Source organism: Oryctolagus cuniculus, chromosome 15, assembly GCF_964237555.1.
Source record: "Oryctolagus cuniculus chromosome 15, mOryCun1.1, whole genome shotgun sequence".
Taxonomy (NCBI): Eukaryota; Metazoa; Chordata; class Mammalia; order Lagomorpha; family Leporidae; genus Oryctolagus; species Oryctolagus cuniculus.
The window spans coordinates 59,080,233-59,097,801 of NC_091446.1; the positions used below are offsets into that span (position 1 = coordinate 59,080,233).

Genomic DNA, 17,569 nt, shown 5'->3' on the forward strand with positions numbered 1-17,569 from the left:
TGAAATTACAAACTCTTATCTAATTTATTTCTAGGCAATTTAGTGTCTTATTTTTCCGCTCTTCAGTGGTCAAAGTTTTAACTGCTTTGTGTCTTATACTACAAAGTATATCACCAGTTACATAGAGACATATCACGTATCTTTTTGAAAATATTGTTTCATTTACCATTTGGAAATCTTAACTATACCAGGTCAAGCTACCTACATTATGCTAAGTTATATGCGAAGAAATAAGCAGCAATCATTTGAAATTGAATTGCTTTTCTCATATGCTTGTGGAAAGTTCCCTAAATAAAGGCCAAAAGTAATGCAAAGGAGTGACATACCCAGTTATCTCAATGGTACAAAAAGAAGAAAAAAGAAAGGAAGAAAAATGTTCTCAAATGCACATATGGGCACTTAATAGTAGTAATAAATGCATTTGATGGCTCTTGGTTAATCAAACCTTTAACAAATAACTTTGAAATATAATTCTAAACTGGTTAAAGTATAGAACAAATCATGTCACTTAATAAATGGAATCAATAACCATTGTGAGTCTCCTTCAGAATAAAAATCCATTCCTATTTCCAGGCCATAAACTACCAAATATCTACAGTTCGATAAAAAATAGCAGATGACGTAATGTTACATCAAATGACACAAAAATAGCAATAAGTACTGAGGAACTCTATAATTCATATCTCAAATCCTTCCTTTTGAGATAGATTGATTTGACAGTGTCTCTATGCCATTGAAATTTCCATCAACATCAGAACTCCCATCAAGGTGTGGGCATTTAGAATGTGAGTTAAGATGCCACCTGGAACACCTGGATTTCATATCAGATGTCTGAATTCAAGTCTTGGCTCTGCTCCCAATTCCAGCTCCCTGCTAATGTGCAGCTGGGAGGTAATAGGCATGACTCCAGTAATTGGGTCCCTGTCATCCATGTAGGAGACCTGAACTCAGGTCCTGGTTTCCAGCTAAGGCATCAGTCATGGAAGGTCATTTTGGTAATGTACCAGCAGACCGGAGCTCGGTATCTGTCCAAAATATGTCACAAAATCTGTCACAAAAATAAAATAAATAACTTTTTAAAACCTACCATCAAAATTGTAATTTGCCATCAAATAGAATTTCCAAAATTTCCATTTCTGATGCATAGATAAGGAATATCCTAATGACTATTTAACTATATAAATTACTATTTATAGTATACAACCACAGGCCTTTGTATACTAGGAAGTACTGCAAAAACTTTTTATTAAATATCAATCCTGTGGCAAGCAGGCATGTAGCCTAGCAGTTAAGTGGCCCATGACTCACCTATGAGTGCCTGGGTTTGATATCCAGTTCCAGCCTGTGATTCTAGTTTTTTACTATGGCAGATTCTGGGAGACAGCATTAATGGCTCAAGTAATTACATTCCTCTGTCACATGTGTGAGATATGGATTGGTTTCTGAACTATAGGGTCCAACCCTAGCTCAGCTTGACCTTTATGGACCTTATGAGAGTGAACCAGCAGATGGAAGCTCTGTCTTTCAAATAATTGATTAAAAAAAGAAACTAGCTTGTGACATTAAATCAAGAGATTCAATATCTTGCATTAAATTAAAAAAAATAAAGAATAAACCTGTGACCAGTGGTGTGGCACATGGGTTAATCTGCTGTTTGCAACACTCTCATCCCATATTGGAATGACAGTTCAAGTCCTGGCTGCTCCACTTCCAATCCAACTCCCTGCTTGTACACTTGTGAAGGCATCAGGAGATGACCCAAGTAGTTGGAACCCTGCCACCCATGTGGGAGATCTGGTTAGAGTTCTTGGCTCCTGGCTTCAGCCTACCCCAGCTCTGGCTATGGCTGCCATTCAGGGAGTGACCCAGTGGATGGTGGTTCTCTCTCTCTCTCTCTCTCTCTCTCACCTAGCCCAACCGTGGCTATGGCAGCCATTCCGGGAGAGATCCAGTTGGAGGTTTTTTTTCTCTCTCTCTCCCTTTCTCCCTCTCTCCCTCTCTCCCTCTATCTTTCAAATAATTTAGACAGAGGGGCAAGAATAAGAGTAGAGGATTATTTGCATGTCAGTTTCTTCATCCTTGCTTAGCATCAAATTTTTGGAAAAATAGCTTTGTGTCTTATTGGAATTTTTCATGGTTGTGTCTAACTTACCCTATGCCATACAAAGGTAAAGTCTTCTAAAGTAACAATGAAGTATTAATGGCACACGATCTGAGTAGGAGTTACTTGTTTATTAAGCAAATAATTCTAAATCCATTCTTATTTATAAAAATTGATTTATCTTTACTTCATTATTTCAACTAGTTTTGACTTTAAGGCCAGTACTTTAAGTGGGATTGGACCCTCAGAAACTAATAAAACTTAATGAAATTTCTGAAACCTATCTAGGAATTTTTAAACCAAATGCTTGTCTTTTCATAAGTTCCAGTAAAACTCTATATACCTGTTATGGAATTAAATATGTCTCCTAATATTTCTTCACATAATTAATTACTTCTCCTAAACTAGGACATTGTTTTCACTAAATTCAGGTTGATAGATGTCCTTCCATGTTTATCAGGAAACCTTCTCCCTCTTCTTTCCTATTCTTTCCTGAGCAGGTTACTTATCTAACTTATTAAATACTCTTATATCTCATTCCATCACAACAGTTTATAAGATAAACCATCATAATGCAGTGAAAGTCTTCAAGTCTGCATTTCCTAGTCTTTTTTTAGTTAGTGACTTGACCATGTATTCAATCACTGGAGCCAGCAACTTGTAGCTATCCATTCCACTCCACCCCACACTCATAAATGGTCATTACGACTTATTGACTCTTCCTCCTGAATATATTGCAAATCTATCTGGTCCTCTTAACTTCACTACGACTGCTTCATCATTTATCACTTGAATTATTGTATTGATTTTCTGATTGGCCTCCCAAACCCTTACTCTTGGTTCTATACTCTCATTTCTCCACATTCTATCCCAGTTCGCTCTTCTGTAACATTGCAATTATATTTCTAAAACAAAATATATAATGCAATTCCCCTACTTAAATATTCCACAACTGACAATAACTGATAGGATACAATGCAAACTATTGACATGGCATATCAGCACCATCGCCTTTAGATTTCTCACCAGACTCACGTTTGCCCATATTCCCACCTATTCCAATCCTGCAATTATCTTCCCAAGAAAAAATAAGTCCTTCCTACTCTATGTTACATGAGAACTTGGTACACAGTTAACTTTACTATGAATTCCAAGAAAAAAATAATAATTCAAAATAGAAGATATAATATTTCTGAAAATCATAGAAAGAGTATTTAGTGTGACTACACAGCACAAAATGAAATGCAGACATGTCAAACATATCAATAATCAGTAAATACAAAAGTACTTTTTCAGATAAATAATAGATATTATAAAATCTATTTTTATGTTTTTCATAAGATATACAACTAAAATATATTGACACAGAAAAGTTTAAAGCAAAAGGATAGAAAAATATATTGAATAAAATGGTACTCACATAAAGCCAAAAAGCCATACTAAAATAAAGGAGTTTCAACGAAGCAATAAAGAATCATTCAGCTGGAAAATATAATAATCCAAACTCATATAAATAACATCAAATAAAGTACACAAAGTAAAGTGGAGAAATTTAAAAGGGATCATTGTCAAAGATCAATAACAGTGAGGGCTTGACTCATAACTTAGAGATCAGGCAGCACAAGAGAATCAGCGGATTTCAGATTTTAGATTTTTTTTTAAACTTTTATTTAATGAATATAAATTTCCAAAGTACGACTTATGGATTACAATGGCTTCCCCCCCATACCGTCCCTCCCACCCACAACCCTCCCCTTTCCCACTCCCTCTCCCCTTCCATTCACATCAAGATTCATTTTCGATTATCTTAATATACAGAAGATCAGCTTAGTATACATTAAGTATGGATTTCAACAGTTTGCTCCCACACAGAAACATAAAGTGAAAAATAATAGATGATTTTTTTAAATGATGATGAAATCAGATCAGACCTATTGTCATGTTTAATCCCAGTGAGAGTCAAGTTGGGAATTGATAATTTCTTTTTTTTTTTTTTTTTTTTACAGAGGATCAGTTTAGTATGCATTAAGTAAGGATTTCAACAGTTTGCACCCCCATAGAAACACAAAGTGAAATATATTGTTTGAGTACTCGTTATAGCATTAAATCTCAATGTACAGCACATTAAGGATAGAGATCCTACATGAGGAGTAAGTGCACAGTGACTCCTGTTGTTGACTTTACCAACTGACACTCCTGTCTATGGCATCAGTAATCTCCCTATGCTCCAGTCATGAGTTTCCAAGGCTATGGAAGCCCTCTGAGTTCTCCGACTCTTATCTTGTTTAGACAAGGTCATAGTCAAAGTGGAGGTTCTCTCCTCCCTTCAGAGAAAGGTACCTCCTTCTTTGATGACCTGTTCTTTCCACTGGGATCTCACTCACAGAGATCTTTTGCCAGAGTGTCTTGGCTTTCCATGCCTGAAATACTCTCATGGGCTTTTCAGCCAGATCCGAATGCCTTTAGGGCTGATTCTGAGGCTAGAGTGCTATTTAGGACATCTGCCATTCTATGAGTCTGCTGAGTCTTTGAAACAAACTTTTTAGTTGTGTTGTTTAAAATCTAAAATCTCAACATGGGAAGTGAGATTTTAGATTTTAAACAACACAACTAAAAAGTTTGTTTCAAAGGACATATGGAGAACTCTGCACCCAACAACTGGAGAAACACATTCTACTTCAGACTATAGAGATAATCACACAGCATCCCTTTTAGGTCGTAAAATGAATCCTATTAAATGCCAACCTATAAATGGTGCTCTGGAAACATAAAAACTGGATCTGAGTTAGTTTAGGATGAAATGGGCTTGATCTTAGAGAGAAAATGGAAATGAATAATGTATATTTCACAAATTTTCATGCAAATGATATTGGTAATTTCACTGTATTATATCATTTTAGCTTAGTTGAATTTCACATCACTGACAAAAAGATCACTTGGTCATTAAGTTCTTAGATGTGTACACTAATATTAGTTTTATTTTCCTAAAATCTTTCTCCAGTAATAGAAACCTATTCAGAAATGGTAATTAAAAGGCATTGAAGATCATCTAATTTGTTGTATTGGTTTTAGACCAGTGGATAGAATTTACTAGTCATTGCTCTGTCAGCTTTAATAGAAAGCATGCATTTATCTTACTAACAGTTCAATCTGGGGATGGCTGTTTTTCACTATTAAAACTACCAAGGTTTAATACACATGGAAATTATCATAATAGCATTCTCTATATATTTCTAACAATTATAGAAAGCTTAATTATAAAACATGTAAAGATGACTACATATTGTTTCCTGAGGATGATTTTTAAGATTACTACATAAGAAAATATTTACATGAATCTTTAGATAAATTATAAGTTCTTATAGATAAAAGATCATTTGGAACAGATTTATAAAAACATTCCTACATAAATAATTGGCGAGGGACTGAGGTAGAAAAGGCTTGTTGCATTCTTGTTGACCAAATGGATAAGCTGATAGAGAACTGGCATAAGAATGTTAATTGCAGAAGAAATGGCACACACATCTCATTGAGAAGATGTTGACCATTACCTAGTTAGCTGTATGAGAGAAAACATTTACTTACACAAAATCTTCCAATTAATCGAATTACAGACAGTTCAGTAGTCACAGAATTATGAAGAGCTACAAGGAATGTTAAAGATTATATCCTCCAAGCCTTCTATCTATAAAGAAACTATGAAGTTATGTAATTTACCCAAGAAACAGGAATCAAATCTGCTATATGCTATTGCAGGGCTCTTTCCATTGAATTAAAATGAATCTGATGTGTGGGTTCAATAGAAGCAATCTTGCTGTAAAGTCAATTAGTGTGAATACAAGTCATCCACCGCCCCCATCTGACAATTACAATAAAATTCTATGGGAAATGCATTATAAAGAGTAGAGAATGTCAGTGCAATTCTGCTAAAGCTTAGGCAATCTGAAAATTTAATTTTGGTATGTCTCGCCTAGTCAATTACTCATGCACAACGGGCTGGAAAGTGATCAAGTGCTGGCTCAGCCACTTTCAAACTCTTCTGTTGAATTTAAGAAATAATAAAGTTGAGAGAGAAAGTAGGGAAAGATCAATAAAAGTATACAAATTAAACAAAATGATAGTTTAATAGTGAAATTATGAAATCTTGGTTGTGGATTCACTACAAGATAGTAGGTGCTCATGGAAATCTACCTAAAACCAAAAGAAGATGGAATATAGAATTAAGAAAGAGACAGAAAATAGATGATGGAGAAATGGAAATAAGGGCCACAGATGTGTGTGAAGCATCTAGAAGTCTTTAGACTTTTTCATCAGTTGGAGGTAAAACTTTCTCACATATAAGTATCCAGCATCATGAAAAGATAAATCTAGTGTCTAATAATAAAAAAGAATAATTTTACAAAGGAAATTACCACCCTTTCAGCCTTGTTATTATCACTGACGAGGCTTAGCACAGTTGCTTATCCCTATTAGCTCATTGCTATAACAAGGCATTTATCCTTCAATTAGGGTTTCCTTGTGGCTAGGGAATTAAAATTGAGAAAACAGACAATGCAGAGATGGTTGCTGGTCTTAGAGTCTAAAGACCTAGGTTCTGAGGAAGTCAATACCTAGTTGACTAACCACACCCAAGCATCAACTCTTAGGAGATAAGTTTCTTCATCTAATAAATTAGAAGCATGGATTGGATGATGTCTAACTGAAATGACTCACTTCATGAATTTCTCCTTTTATAAATGCCCTCAAATTCTCTATAACATGGTTGAACTAGTAACTTTCGCAAAACAGAAATAATTCTTATTCATACTATATTATTCTACATATATAGCAAACTGCCTTAGCTTTTGCCAAAGGCCCTACTGGACAAATAAATCTTAAAAAACTGCTATTTCAGAGCAGTAAAAGTCACCTGAGGTCATTGTTTACATTCCATGTGGATAGAAAGGTTTTCATAAAAGTGAAAACTGTTTTTAATGGTTGGCTGAAATAATGTAATGATAGGAAAAGTAATGCTTTCTACAAAGTGGAATCTAAATTCAAGCCATAGATAAGAGCTATTTCAATTTGTTTGGTATCTGTGATTGATAGGCAGAAAGCAGGAAAAGACAAAAAATCCTTTGAAAGTGTTTATTTATAAGAGTCTAATATTATGCCTTTGACAAAATGGACAAAGGTAAATTATGAAACTCTGTTTAATGGCTCTAATGGCCAACTCAGTACTGGGCCATTTATTTCAGGGAACTTATTTGTACAACTTATTCGCAAGAGGCAGGCTAACATGGCACTAATTACCATGTAGAAATTTTTAAATTGCAGAGCCACTGGCCATATACTTGGTTTCTATTTAGCATGTATTTTGTTATTGATATCTTCATATAAATAACAATAATTAAAAAATTAAGTAGACTAGAAAAGATTAAATGTATTATATTTATAAATATAAAAAGGCTCAATTACCCATTACCTAAAATATACTTCTGATAAGATTTGCGACCACTGAATAACATAAAATCATCAGATTACGCATCGCTTTCATGGTAATTCTGACACTGTTTCTAATGCTAGTGTTCTGTTCAAAGGCCACAGAACACATGCAGCCTCTTAGCTGAAATACACAAGTATAATTGCAATACTCCTCTCAAATCAGATACTCTATGCATCCTCCCACACTGACTTCATTCCACAATGAGATGCTTGCAGACTCAGGCTGCCTCAGTTGTTCAGCCATGATGCCTGCACCTATGAGTGATATGAGATAACTTAAGAAAATAAACAAAATTAATGTTCATGCCTTCCTGTCCCTTTTCACTAACCTCTCATCACCCCCTCCCCTTGTTTAACGTCTTCTCCACTAACTTTTCTTTTAAGTAATCTTAAACCATTCCTGGCATAAGAAGACCTTCTTAGACTGGGTGAAGTTTCAAGCCATATACCAGCATTTCCCAAGTACGCACCAGTCTTATGAGACACTTCAGAGAGTTCCAAGATGCAATACGTTTGGGAAAATTTGCATACCATATTCCTAATTCCAAGGATTCCTCAAATCCATTTCTTTTTTTTTTTTTTTTTTTTTTGACAGGCAGAGTGGACAGTGAGAGAGAGAGACAGAGAGAAAGGTCTTCCTTTTGCCATTGGTTCACCCTCCAATGGCCGCCACGACTGGCGCGCTGCGGCTGGTGCACCGCGCTGATCCGATGGCAGGAGCCAGGAACTTATCCTGGTCTCCCATGGGGTGCAGGGCCCAAGCATTTGGGCCGTCCTCCACTGCACTCCCTGGCCACAGCAGAGAGCTGGCCTGGAAGAGGGGCAACCGGGACAGAATCCGGTGCCCCGACCGGGACTAGAACCCGGTGTGCCGGCGCCACAAGGCAGAGGATTAGCCCAGTGAGCCGCGGTGCCGGCCAAATCCATCTCATTTTAAGGGCTCTTTGAAGTTTTGTAAGAAAGAAATATTTTAAATATATTTAATCCAGGCAACCCAAATTAATACATGGAATTTACTTCATGTTATTATCTCAAATTAATTCTTTTAAAATATCGGATAATTAGTGGCAAATATTAGGCACTTCTTTGCCCTCATATAGTATTTAGTTGCTGAAGCAGGTGGATAGCATACTAGTTAAGATGCTTCCTGGGATACACACATACCGTATTGGAGGGCCTGCATTTGAGTCATGGCACCACTCCTGATTCCAACTTCCTGCTAATGCCACCCTCCAAGAAGGCAATGGGTGATAGCTCAAATACCTGGGTATCTGCCACCTACGTGGGAGACCAGGACCAAGTTTCTGGCTTCAGTTCCTGGCTCCTAGCTTCATCCTGGACCAGTTCCAGCAAGATTGGAAGATTCATCCTCTCCCTGTCTCCCTCTCTTTCTTATATACAAATGTGTGTGTGTGTGTGTGTGTGTGTGTGTGTGTATAAATATACAATCTGTCTTTCAAGTGTATCAAATAAATAATTTTGAAATTATTGCTGCTGTTTAATTCCCTGAGGGTCTAGTTTGATTCTGATTGCTTAAATGGAGAAATCAATAACAATTTAGAAGTTAATTTTTAATAGATTCACATGTTACTTCTATTGGAGAGTTCTTAATTTTAACATACATTTGCAGACAAAGTGCAGGATAAAGTGAAATTCAGCCACTCACATTTTAGGATTGTACCCTTTATGTACTCGTTACTGCATGGTATTACATTGTTATGGAGTTTCTATATTAAATTATAAATATTAATTGAAGGAAATAGCAATACTATAAATTTAAAGTGAAAGTAGACAGGTTAAGTCAAACCACTGTTCCCACTTGACTAACAAATCAGTTCAGTTACTAGCCTTTTGATGCCAAAAAGGGAGGGGACACCTTTCAGCCTCTAGCTGTGGAGCCATGTCTGTGTCTCAACGCAAATTTGGCCAGTGATAAGTATTTGATTGACTGGGTCACTAAAATGAGGAAGTCTTGAGTTTTGGATTCCACAGAAAGGTTTCAGAAGATTTTTGTTCTGAATGTCAACTTAGAAAGTCAGTGATTTGAATCTACAATTTTTCCTTATGAGAAATGAAGTCAAAACATATACAACAGCCATGTTATTGTTATCTCTATTGATATTCATGTGAATCAAAGAATAAAATGGTGATGATGAGAATGAAGAAGGTGAGTGAGTTCAGGAGCCTAAAACAGAAGTTGGAAACTACTAAAACATGATATTTCTGATGTATCTTGCTTCCTTGCTAGAACGATACCACATGTTAAATGTCTGCAAGGTGCCAGACACTTCGTCTCTGTCACCTTTTCATTCCCATATGCTTCTGCCCTTGGAAATGCTGATCATAGAACTTTTCAAACACAAAATCATTTTAGGCATTTTTTTTTCCAGTGGAAATCAGCATTACTGCCTGCAACCTCAATCCATTCGAATAGACAACTGCAGAACTAATCCTACAGTAAGCCAAGACAATTGACAATTTAGCAGATGATTGAAATCCTTAGGCTAACAAAACAATGTATAATACACTTACTGATGAATGCCTTTTAAATATGCATGATGTCAATTACTTGCAACCACATTTTTTTATTAAATATCTCCTGTTCTAGGGAACTCTAGTTTCATGTTTCTGATACTTCACTTAAATACCAGTACAATTTTTTTCAGTCACAAATCTATCAGTACCTCCAACCAAAGGGAAAATAGCTCTAGTAAAATGTAGCGTTTGGGGGCTGGTGTTGTGTGTATAGAGTAATGTCACCACCTGTGATGCTGGTATCCCATATGGGAGCTGGTTCAAGTCCGGGGAATTCCACTTCTGATCCAGCTCCCTGATAATGCCCCTAAGAAAGCAGCAGAAGATGGCCTAAGTGCTTGGGCCCCTGCAGCCATGTGAAACACCCAGATGAAGCTCTAGGCTTCTAGCTTTGGCTTGGCCCAGCCCTGACTATGTTGGCCATTTGGGAGGTAAATCAGTGGATGGAAGATTTTCTCTCTCTCTCTCTCGCTCTTGCTCTCTCTCCAATTCTGCCTGTCAGATAAAGAACAAACAAACCTTTAAAATGCAGTGCTTAAATAATAAATTCTATTGTTGGGATATATCATCCCCAAGGAATGAGAAAAAAAATAGGAAAACTTTATTTTTTACTATTTACAAGCCAAAACCTCCAGGTAATTTTATATATGTATATATATTCACAGAAACAAGAGTTAGCATATAAACATGGCTTTGGTGTTTTGCCTACAAACTCAATGATATCTCTATCTTTCTTATTATCTTTTTCTAGTAAAGAAAATCACTAATAATTTTTCTTTTTCTTTTTAATTATTTATTTATTTGTTTGAAAGGCAGAGTTACAGAGAGGCAGAGGCTGAGGCAAAGAGAGAGCTTCCATCCACTGGTTCACTGTCCAGAAGACCGAAATGGTCAGAACTATGCCAGGATCCAGGATCCAGGAGCCTCTTCTGGGTCTCCCACACGGATGCAGGGGCCCAAGGACATGGGCCATCTTCTACAGCTTCTCCAGGCCATTGCAGAGAGCTGAACTGGAGTGGAGCAGCCAGGACTTGAACTGGCACCCATATGGGATACCAGCAGGGCAGGCGGCGGCTTTACTTGCTATGCCACATTGCTGGCCCTAGTAATTTTTCTTGATGTTAAATAAAAAGTCATTCCTTGACATTTCAATGTTTGCTTTTTCATTCAGTTGTGATCAGAAGAAAATGACACATGATCAAAACTGCTGCCTTTCATTACTTTTCACAGATGTTTGCCAATCTCCTAATCAATGTGAAGGTGGCATATTTGCAGGAGAAAATGGGATTGATCTAAACAGACCTCTCCATCTAGATTACTTCCCCTGACTGGATATTCTCCAGCTTGGCCATTAGTTCATTTCCTTCATTGTAAATTTCCAATGTGAAATTACTTGTTTCTTTAGACATTAATTTCATTTCTCACTCCATAGAATAAAGATTTTGAACAGAGGAATTTTGTTCATCTATTTGCTACCAAGTGTTACTGCAGAAGGAAGAAAGGGATAAGTAATGGAGAAGCAAGGGTGAATATATCCAATGGGCCACAGAAAAGTCATCATGTGGTTCAAAGTAGCAATTCATCTCTAAATATAGCAAGCAGGTGTAAGTCTCTGGCCCAGCAGTTAAGACCGAATCCTGTATTTCAGTGCCTCGGTTGTATATACAGCTCCATCTTCTGACTCCAGTTTCCAGTGGTACAGACTCTGGGAGGGAGCAGTTACGATTCAAGTAACTGGTTTCTGGCCACCCATGGGGGAGAACCGCTTGAGTTTCCAGATCCCAGCTTTGCCCTTAGCTGGTCCTGGCCAGCACCCGCATGTGAAGAATGAACAGGAAACACATGTCCTCTTTCTCTCTTTCTTTCTCTCTCTCTCTCTCTATCTCTCTCTCTCTCTCTCTCTCTCTCCATCTCTCACTTGTTCTTTCCAACTCTCTCTGAAATAAATGTAACAAGCCAAAGCAAACACAAAGCTTTTGTTTCACTTACTCCATCATTTTTGCTGATAATTTATTTCTACATTATTTAGCATCTTTCCACATTAATCTATTATTACTGTAATAATGTATCACATGTTGATCAATACAGTGCAAGGGATTTTACAATTTTGCAAACATATTTTAAGGTAAGCACTATTGTACCTTTTAGCATAGAGAAATTGAGGCAGATAGAAGTAAAACCATGAGATAACAGAGAAAGGAAGTGGCAGAATCATGATTTTAGCTAACTTCTGTGTGAATCCAAAGCTGTCCTCCCCTGTCTGTGTCACACCACTTATCTATATAAATTCAGTGTGCTCTACACTGAGTGGTATTTTATCTTATGTGGCTTTATAGGTATGCATAAGAGTTTTACTTCATAATATCCTTTTTATATCTTACCACATGCTAAATCCATTTGCCAAAGATAGAAACTATAATCTCCTTTATTTCTGTAATTCATGTCCTATGTATATACACCTCTATATATTGAAATAATTAATTTTATCTTCATATACTATGTAATTTATTCTACAAGCTAGTATTTCTACAGGCTTAGCTATCATTTTCCAAGGAGTAAGTCTCATATATTTTCTACTCTCTTAAAACTTCAATCTTTACTACTAACATAGAACTCGCTTTTCTTGGAAAAGGCAGAATTCTGTATAAAAGTTTACAAATTACATGATCAAAAGTTTAAATTCACTTAAATCCATAACAATTATACCATCAGTTCAGTAAAATTTAAAAATTTTAATGATGAAATACTGAAAATACCTTTAAAATCTATTTGGAAGAGTGTGAGAGCTCCCCAACTGACTGGTTCATATCAACCAGGGTTCAGCCAGGGCTGAAAATAGGAGCCTATAACTTAGTCCAGGACTCCCAGTGGGTGGTAGGGACCCAACTATTTGAGCCATCATCACGACCTCCAAGGATCTGCTTTAGCAGGAAGCTACAATCAGGAACTGGTGCCAGCACTCAGAACCAGGCACTCCAATACCAGATGCAGGCTTCCCAAGCAGTATCTTAACCTATAGGCCAACACCAGCCACTAAAATCAGCATCATTAAATGTTCAGATTCTGCTTTATACATTTGTTCTCTTTATTTCTCCATAACAATGTCTTAAAAATCGCTTGTTGCCTACTGGCTCCTCACTGTATGTTCTCATCTGCTGCCAATAGTGCCTCTGTGACTTCTAAACCGGATTTCACCTGCATATTTTCAGGTGTCAATTTCCCTTCAGCATGAACATGTTGAAATTAGAATGCAACTCGCCATATTTTCCCAAAGAATAAAGAGATTGGATCTTTTTTCTCTTCCACTACTTGGTTACTTAAAGTGAAGCTGCACTCTTTAAAAGAGTTGATCCATTAGTCCTCTCCTTGATCAAACTATTGTAGGTGCTAGTCTTTGTCTTTTAACATGCACTGGTCCTTCAAAAGTATATTTCTCAAGATTTTTTTTTTTTTTTGCATTGTTAAGTGTTAGACGTTTGGCTCAGTGACTAAAATATGAAGCTATTTCACATATAGAACTTTAACATTTCATGCAATTTAACCCCCACTGAAACTTTAATTAGGTCGAACCTGAAATCCACAATCTTGAAATGATATTCAGTGAAAAAGAAAACCTGAAAACACAGAGACCTTTCTCTGAAGCCATTGTCAGTGTTCTCCTGTAAAGTGATACAGCTTCAGTGACTATCTGACATTTCCCACTATTTAAAAATAGACAATACATTACAAGCAAGTATAGCAGAAAGGTCCTACCTGTACTGGATTTATTTACAAAATAAATTTATTTAAAAATTACAAAGAATAGATAACTCAGGCATCCCCAAATAGCCACCATTTCAGATATTTTGATTCAAAAATAGATAGAAGGATGTGTATTCAAAGGAAGAACGATTAGCAAGTCAGACAGAAAGGTTCTGAATAACAAGTTTATGAATTAGAGTCATGCTACACCCTGCTAAATTCCATATATTATCTATATTAAATGTAACTATATTTGAATTAAAGTATAAGGATTTTAAGTGAAATTAATGGATTTACTGAAATTGAAATGAATGTTTCTAACCCCTCGAAATATATTAATTAGTAAAATATCACTGATTAATTAAGGAAAGACAAACTAAAAAGCTGGAGCCATTATTTTCTATAAAAGCTGAAGAAATGTATAGATTAATATTTTCTCCTATTCTTCTTCCACAAAGCTGACAGTTTTAGTTATATTATTATTTTTATTTTTATTTTTATTGTTTTTATTTTATTCAATAACAACAATGCCTTGGTTTTGCATTTTAGTTCTCAATTAAATTGATTAAAGACAACTAAAAGTTGAAATATTTTTAACTTGAATTCTTTGTTTTAATTGATCTCTTGGTAAGCTGAATTTTCCTTTCACTTTTTTGTTTTGTTCTGATGGGGTGTTTTTTGACCTAAAGGACAACAACTTACTTGCTCAGAATTCTGTGACTCAAGGAGGCATTTTCTCTCATCTGCGCTAGCTTTGCAGATCTCAGGTCATGTGACAGCACAGCAGGGGCTCACCAGTTTAAGATAGCCTCCTTCAATCTACAGTCTTGCAAATATGTGTGCATTTAGACATATTTAAAGGGCATCTGTGCAAGTATAAAAACTTGGCTTATACTTTCTTGTCCTCAGAATTTTAAGACCTCATTCTATAGAATTTTGGCATTTAATGAATCCATGAAAAATTAATATCATTTTCCCTCCCTTTGCTTTGATATTCATGCTGAGATGTTCACATCAATTTCTTTGTTATCTTTAAAATGTGTTAATTCTGCCTCGACATACAATGTCCTTAACAACAGTTTTATCTTTTTCCCTTATTTTCTAAACCAGAATTATAGATTACGTGTATATTGGATCTCGCTTTTTTCTTTCCACATTTATCATCTTCCCATAATCAATTTTATATTGTGATATATTTAAATCACATTTTGTGGGATTGTTTTTCAAAGCTTGTCTCCATTTTTCTAGCTTTGTCTATGGTCATATTTACACCATTTGTTGCTGCAGCTGCTTCTAGTATCTTTTGTCTTTCTTTCTTTTTTTTTTTTTTAAACTTTTATTTAATGCATATAAATTTCCAAAGTACGACTTATGGATTACAATGGCTTCCCCCCCATACCGTCCCTCCCACCCACAACCCTCCCCTTTCCCACTCCCTCTCCCCTTCCATTCACATCAAGATTAATTTTCGATTATCTTAATATACAGAAGATCAGCTTAGTATACATCAAGTATGGATTTTAACAGTTTGCTCCCACACAGAAACATAAAGTGAAAAATAATAGATGATTTTTTTTAAATGATGATGAAATCAGAGCAGACCTATTGTCATGTTTAATCCCAGTGAGAGTCAAGTTGGGAATTGATAATTTCTTTTTTTTTTTTTTTTACAGAGGATCAGTTTAGCATGCATTAAGTAAGGATTTCAACAGTTTGCACCCCCATAGAAACACAAAGTGAAATATATTGTTTGAGTACTCATTATAGCATTAAATCTCAATGTACAGCACATTAAGGACAGAGATCCTACATGAGGAGTAAGTGCACAGTGACTCCTGTTGTTGACTTTACCAATTGACACTCCTGTCTATGGCATCAGTAATCTCCCTATGCTCCAGTCATGAGTTTCCAAGGCTATGGAAGCCCTCTGAGTTCTCCGACTCTTATCTTGTTTAGACAAGGTCATAGTCAAAGTGGAGGTTCTCTCCTCCCTTCAGAGAAAGGTACCTCCTTCTTTGATGACCTGTTCTTTCCACTGGGATCTCACTCGCAGAGATCTTTTGCCAGAGTGTCTTGGCTTTCCATGCCTGAAATACTCTCATGGGCTTTTCAGCCAGCTCCGAATGCCTTTAGGGCTGATTCTGAGGCCAGAGTGCTATTTAGGACATCTGCCATTCTATGAGTCTGCTGAGTATCTCACTTCCCATGTTGGATCACTCTCCCCTTTATTTACTCTATCGGTTAGCGTTAGCAGGTACTAGACTTGTCTATGTGCTCCCTTTGACTCCCAGTCCCTCCACCATGACCAACTGTGAACTGAAACTGATCACCTGGAACAGTGAGATGGCATTGGTACATGCCACCTCGATGGGATTGAATTGGAATCCCCTGGTATGCTTCCAACTCCACCACTTGGGGCAAGTCAGCCTGAGCATGTCCCAAATTATACATCTCTTCCCTCTCCCATTCCCACCACCATGTTCAACAGGGATCACATTTCAGTTAATTTTCAACACTTAAGAATAACTGTGCATCAATTACAGATCTAAACCAGTCATATTAAGTAGAACAGATAAAAAAACTACCAAGAGGGATAATGTATTAAGTTGTTCGGCCGGCGCCGCGGCTCACTAGGCTAATCTTTTGTCTTTCTAACACATTTATTTTTCTCTTCTATTTTTCTCATTTGTAACATCTCTGTTTTTCTCATTGTCTCTCTAGATACTTTTTCAGGTTTGTTTTTGGTTTCCTCATTTATCTGTCTATAGAGTATCTATTATGATTTCTCTGAGCTAATAGTAATATTTATCCTAATCTTCCTGTGTTTCTTATGGGAATCCCTCCCCCCCCCTTTTTGTTTTGATCACATAGCTCTTGATTGTGATATTATCCCTTTGGTTTCCTTTCAAATATTAGTTATACCTGAGAGTGCCATGTGAAAGAACAGGATCAGCCTACAGTTTGTCGTTGGACTTTTACGTCATGCCCCTGTCACTGCATCTCTTACTTTCTTTTCCCAGGGCTCATCTCTGCATGCTGTGGGTGTCTGTCATGGTTGTGCTCTCTTCTTTCTCCTGCACTCCTCCTCATCTCTGGTATTCTCCAGATGTCAATCTTAGATCTAAACAAGAACACCATCATTGCAATCTAGATTATTCTTCAGGTATCTATATCTCGTGGATGTTTCAAGGATTCAGGTTTGTTCCTATGGCCTTCCATTATCACATACCTCTTCTTCCTTCTTGAGTCAGGGATCTTTTGACCTTTTAAGATCACAATCTTTGTTGTTATACAAGTACTATGGTATTACAAGGAAAAACACACATAAATGAAACTAGGAAAAAAGGCTGTACATGTCATTTGTAAATACTGTTTTTCAGAAAAAGTTACTTTATAGCACAGTAACTAGCATGTCTCATAACTAGATGTAAGCAAAAAGATTTCCTAATATCAATTTAGATAATCTTTGGATATAATAACAATAAACCCTAAGGATGTTATAAAATATAAAAGTTTATTATTATTTATCTTACCTTTAAAAAAAAGTCAGGAGGAAATGGTACCCAGCATTTTAAAACAGAAAAACAGTTTATTTTTACCTTAACTTTAAAAAAAAAATTCAGAAAGTAATAGCACCTAGTATCTTACTTTGACTTACTGATGTGAGGCCTAATATCTCTCCAATTTTTCTGGCTTATCAGTATTTAG

General features: G+C 36.3%; 2 protein-coding genes across 8 annotated transcripts in view; one reads left to right on the plus strand and one right to left on the minus strand.

The window, feature by feature from the left end:
• CTNNA3 (catenin alpha 3) overlaps positions 1 to 17,569 on the minus strand; it is a 1,675,875-nt gene that overhangs the window by 1,048,420 nt on the left and 609,886 nt on the right. The window lies entirely within an intron of this gene.
• Positions 1 to 17,569, plus strand: part of LRRTM3 (leucine rich repeat transmembrane neuronal 3) — a 179,162-nt gene that overhangs the window by 73,888 nt on the left and 87,705 nt on the right. The gene's annotated exons all lie outside the window — the stretch shown is intronic.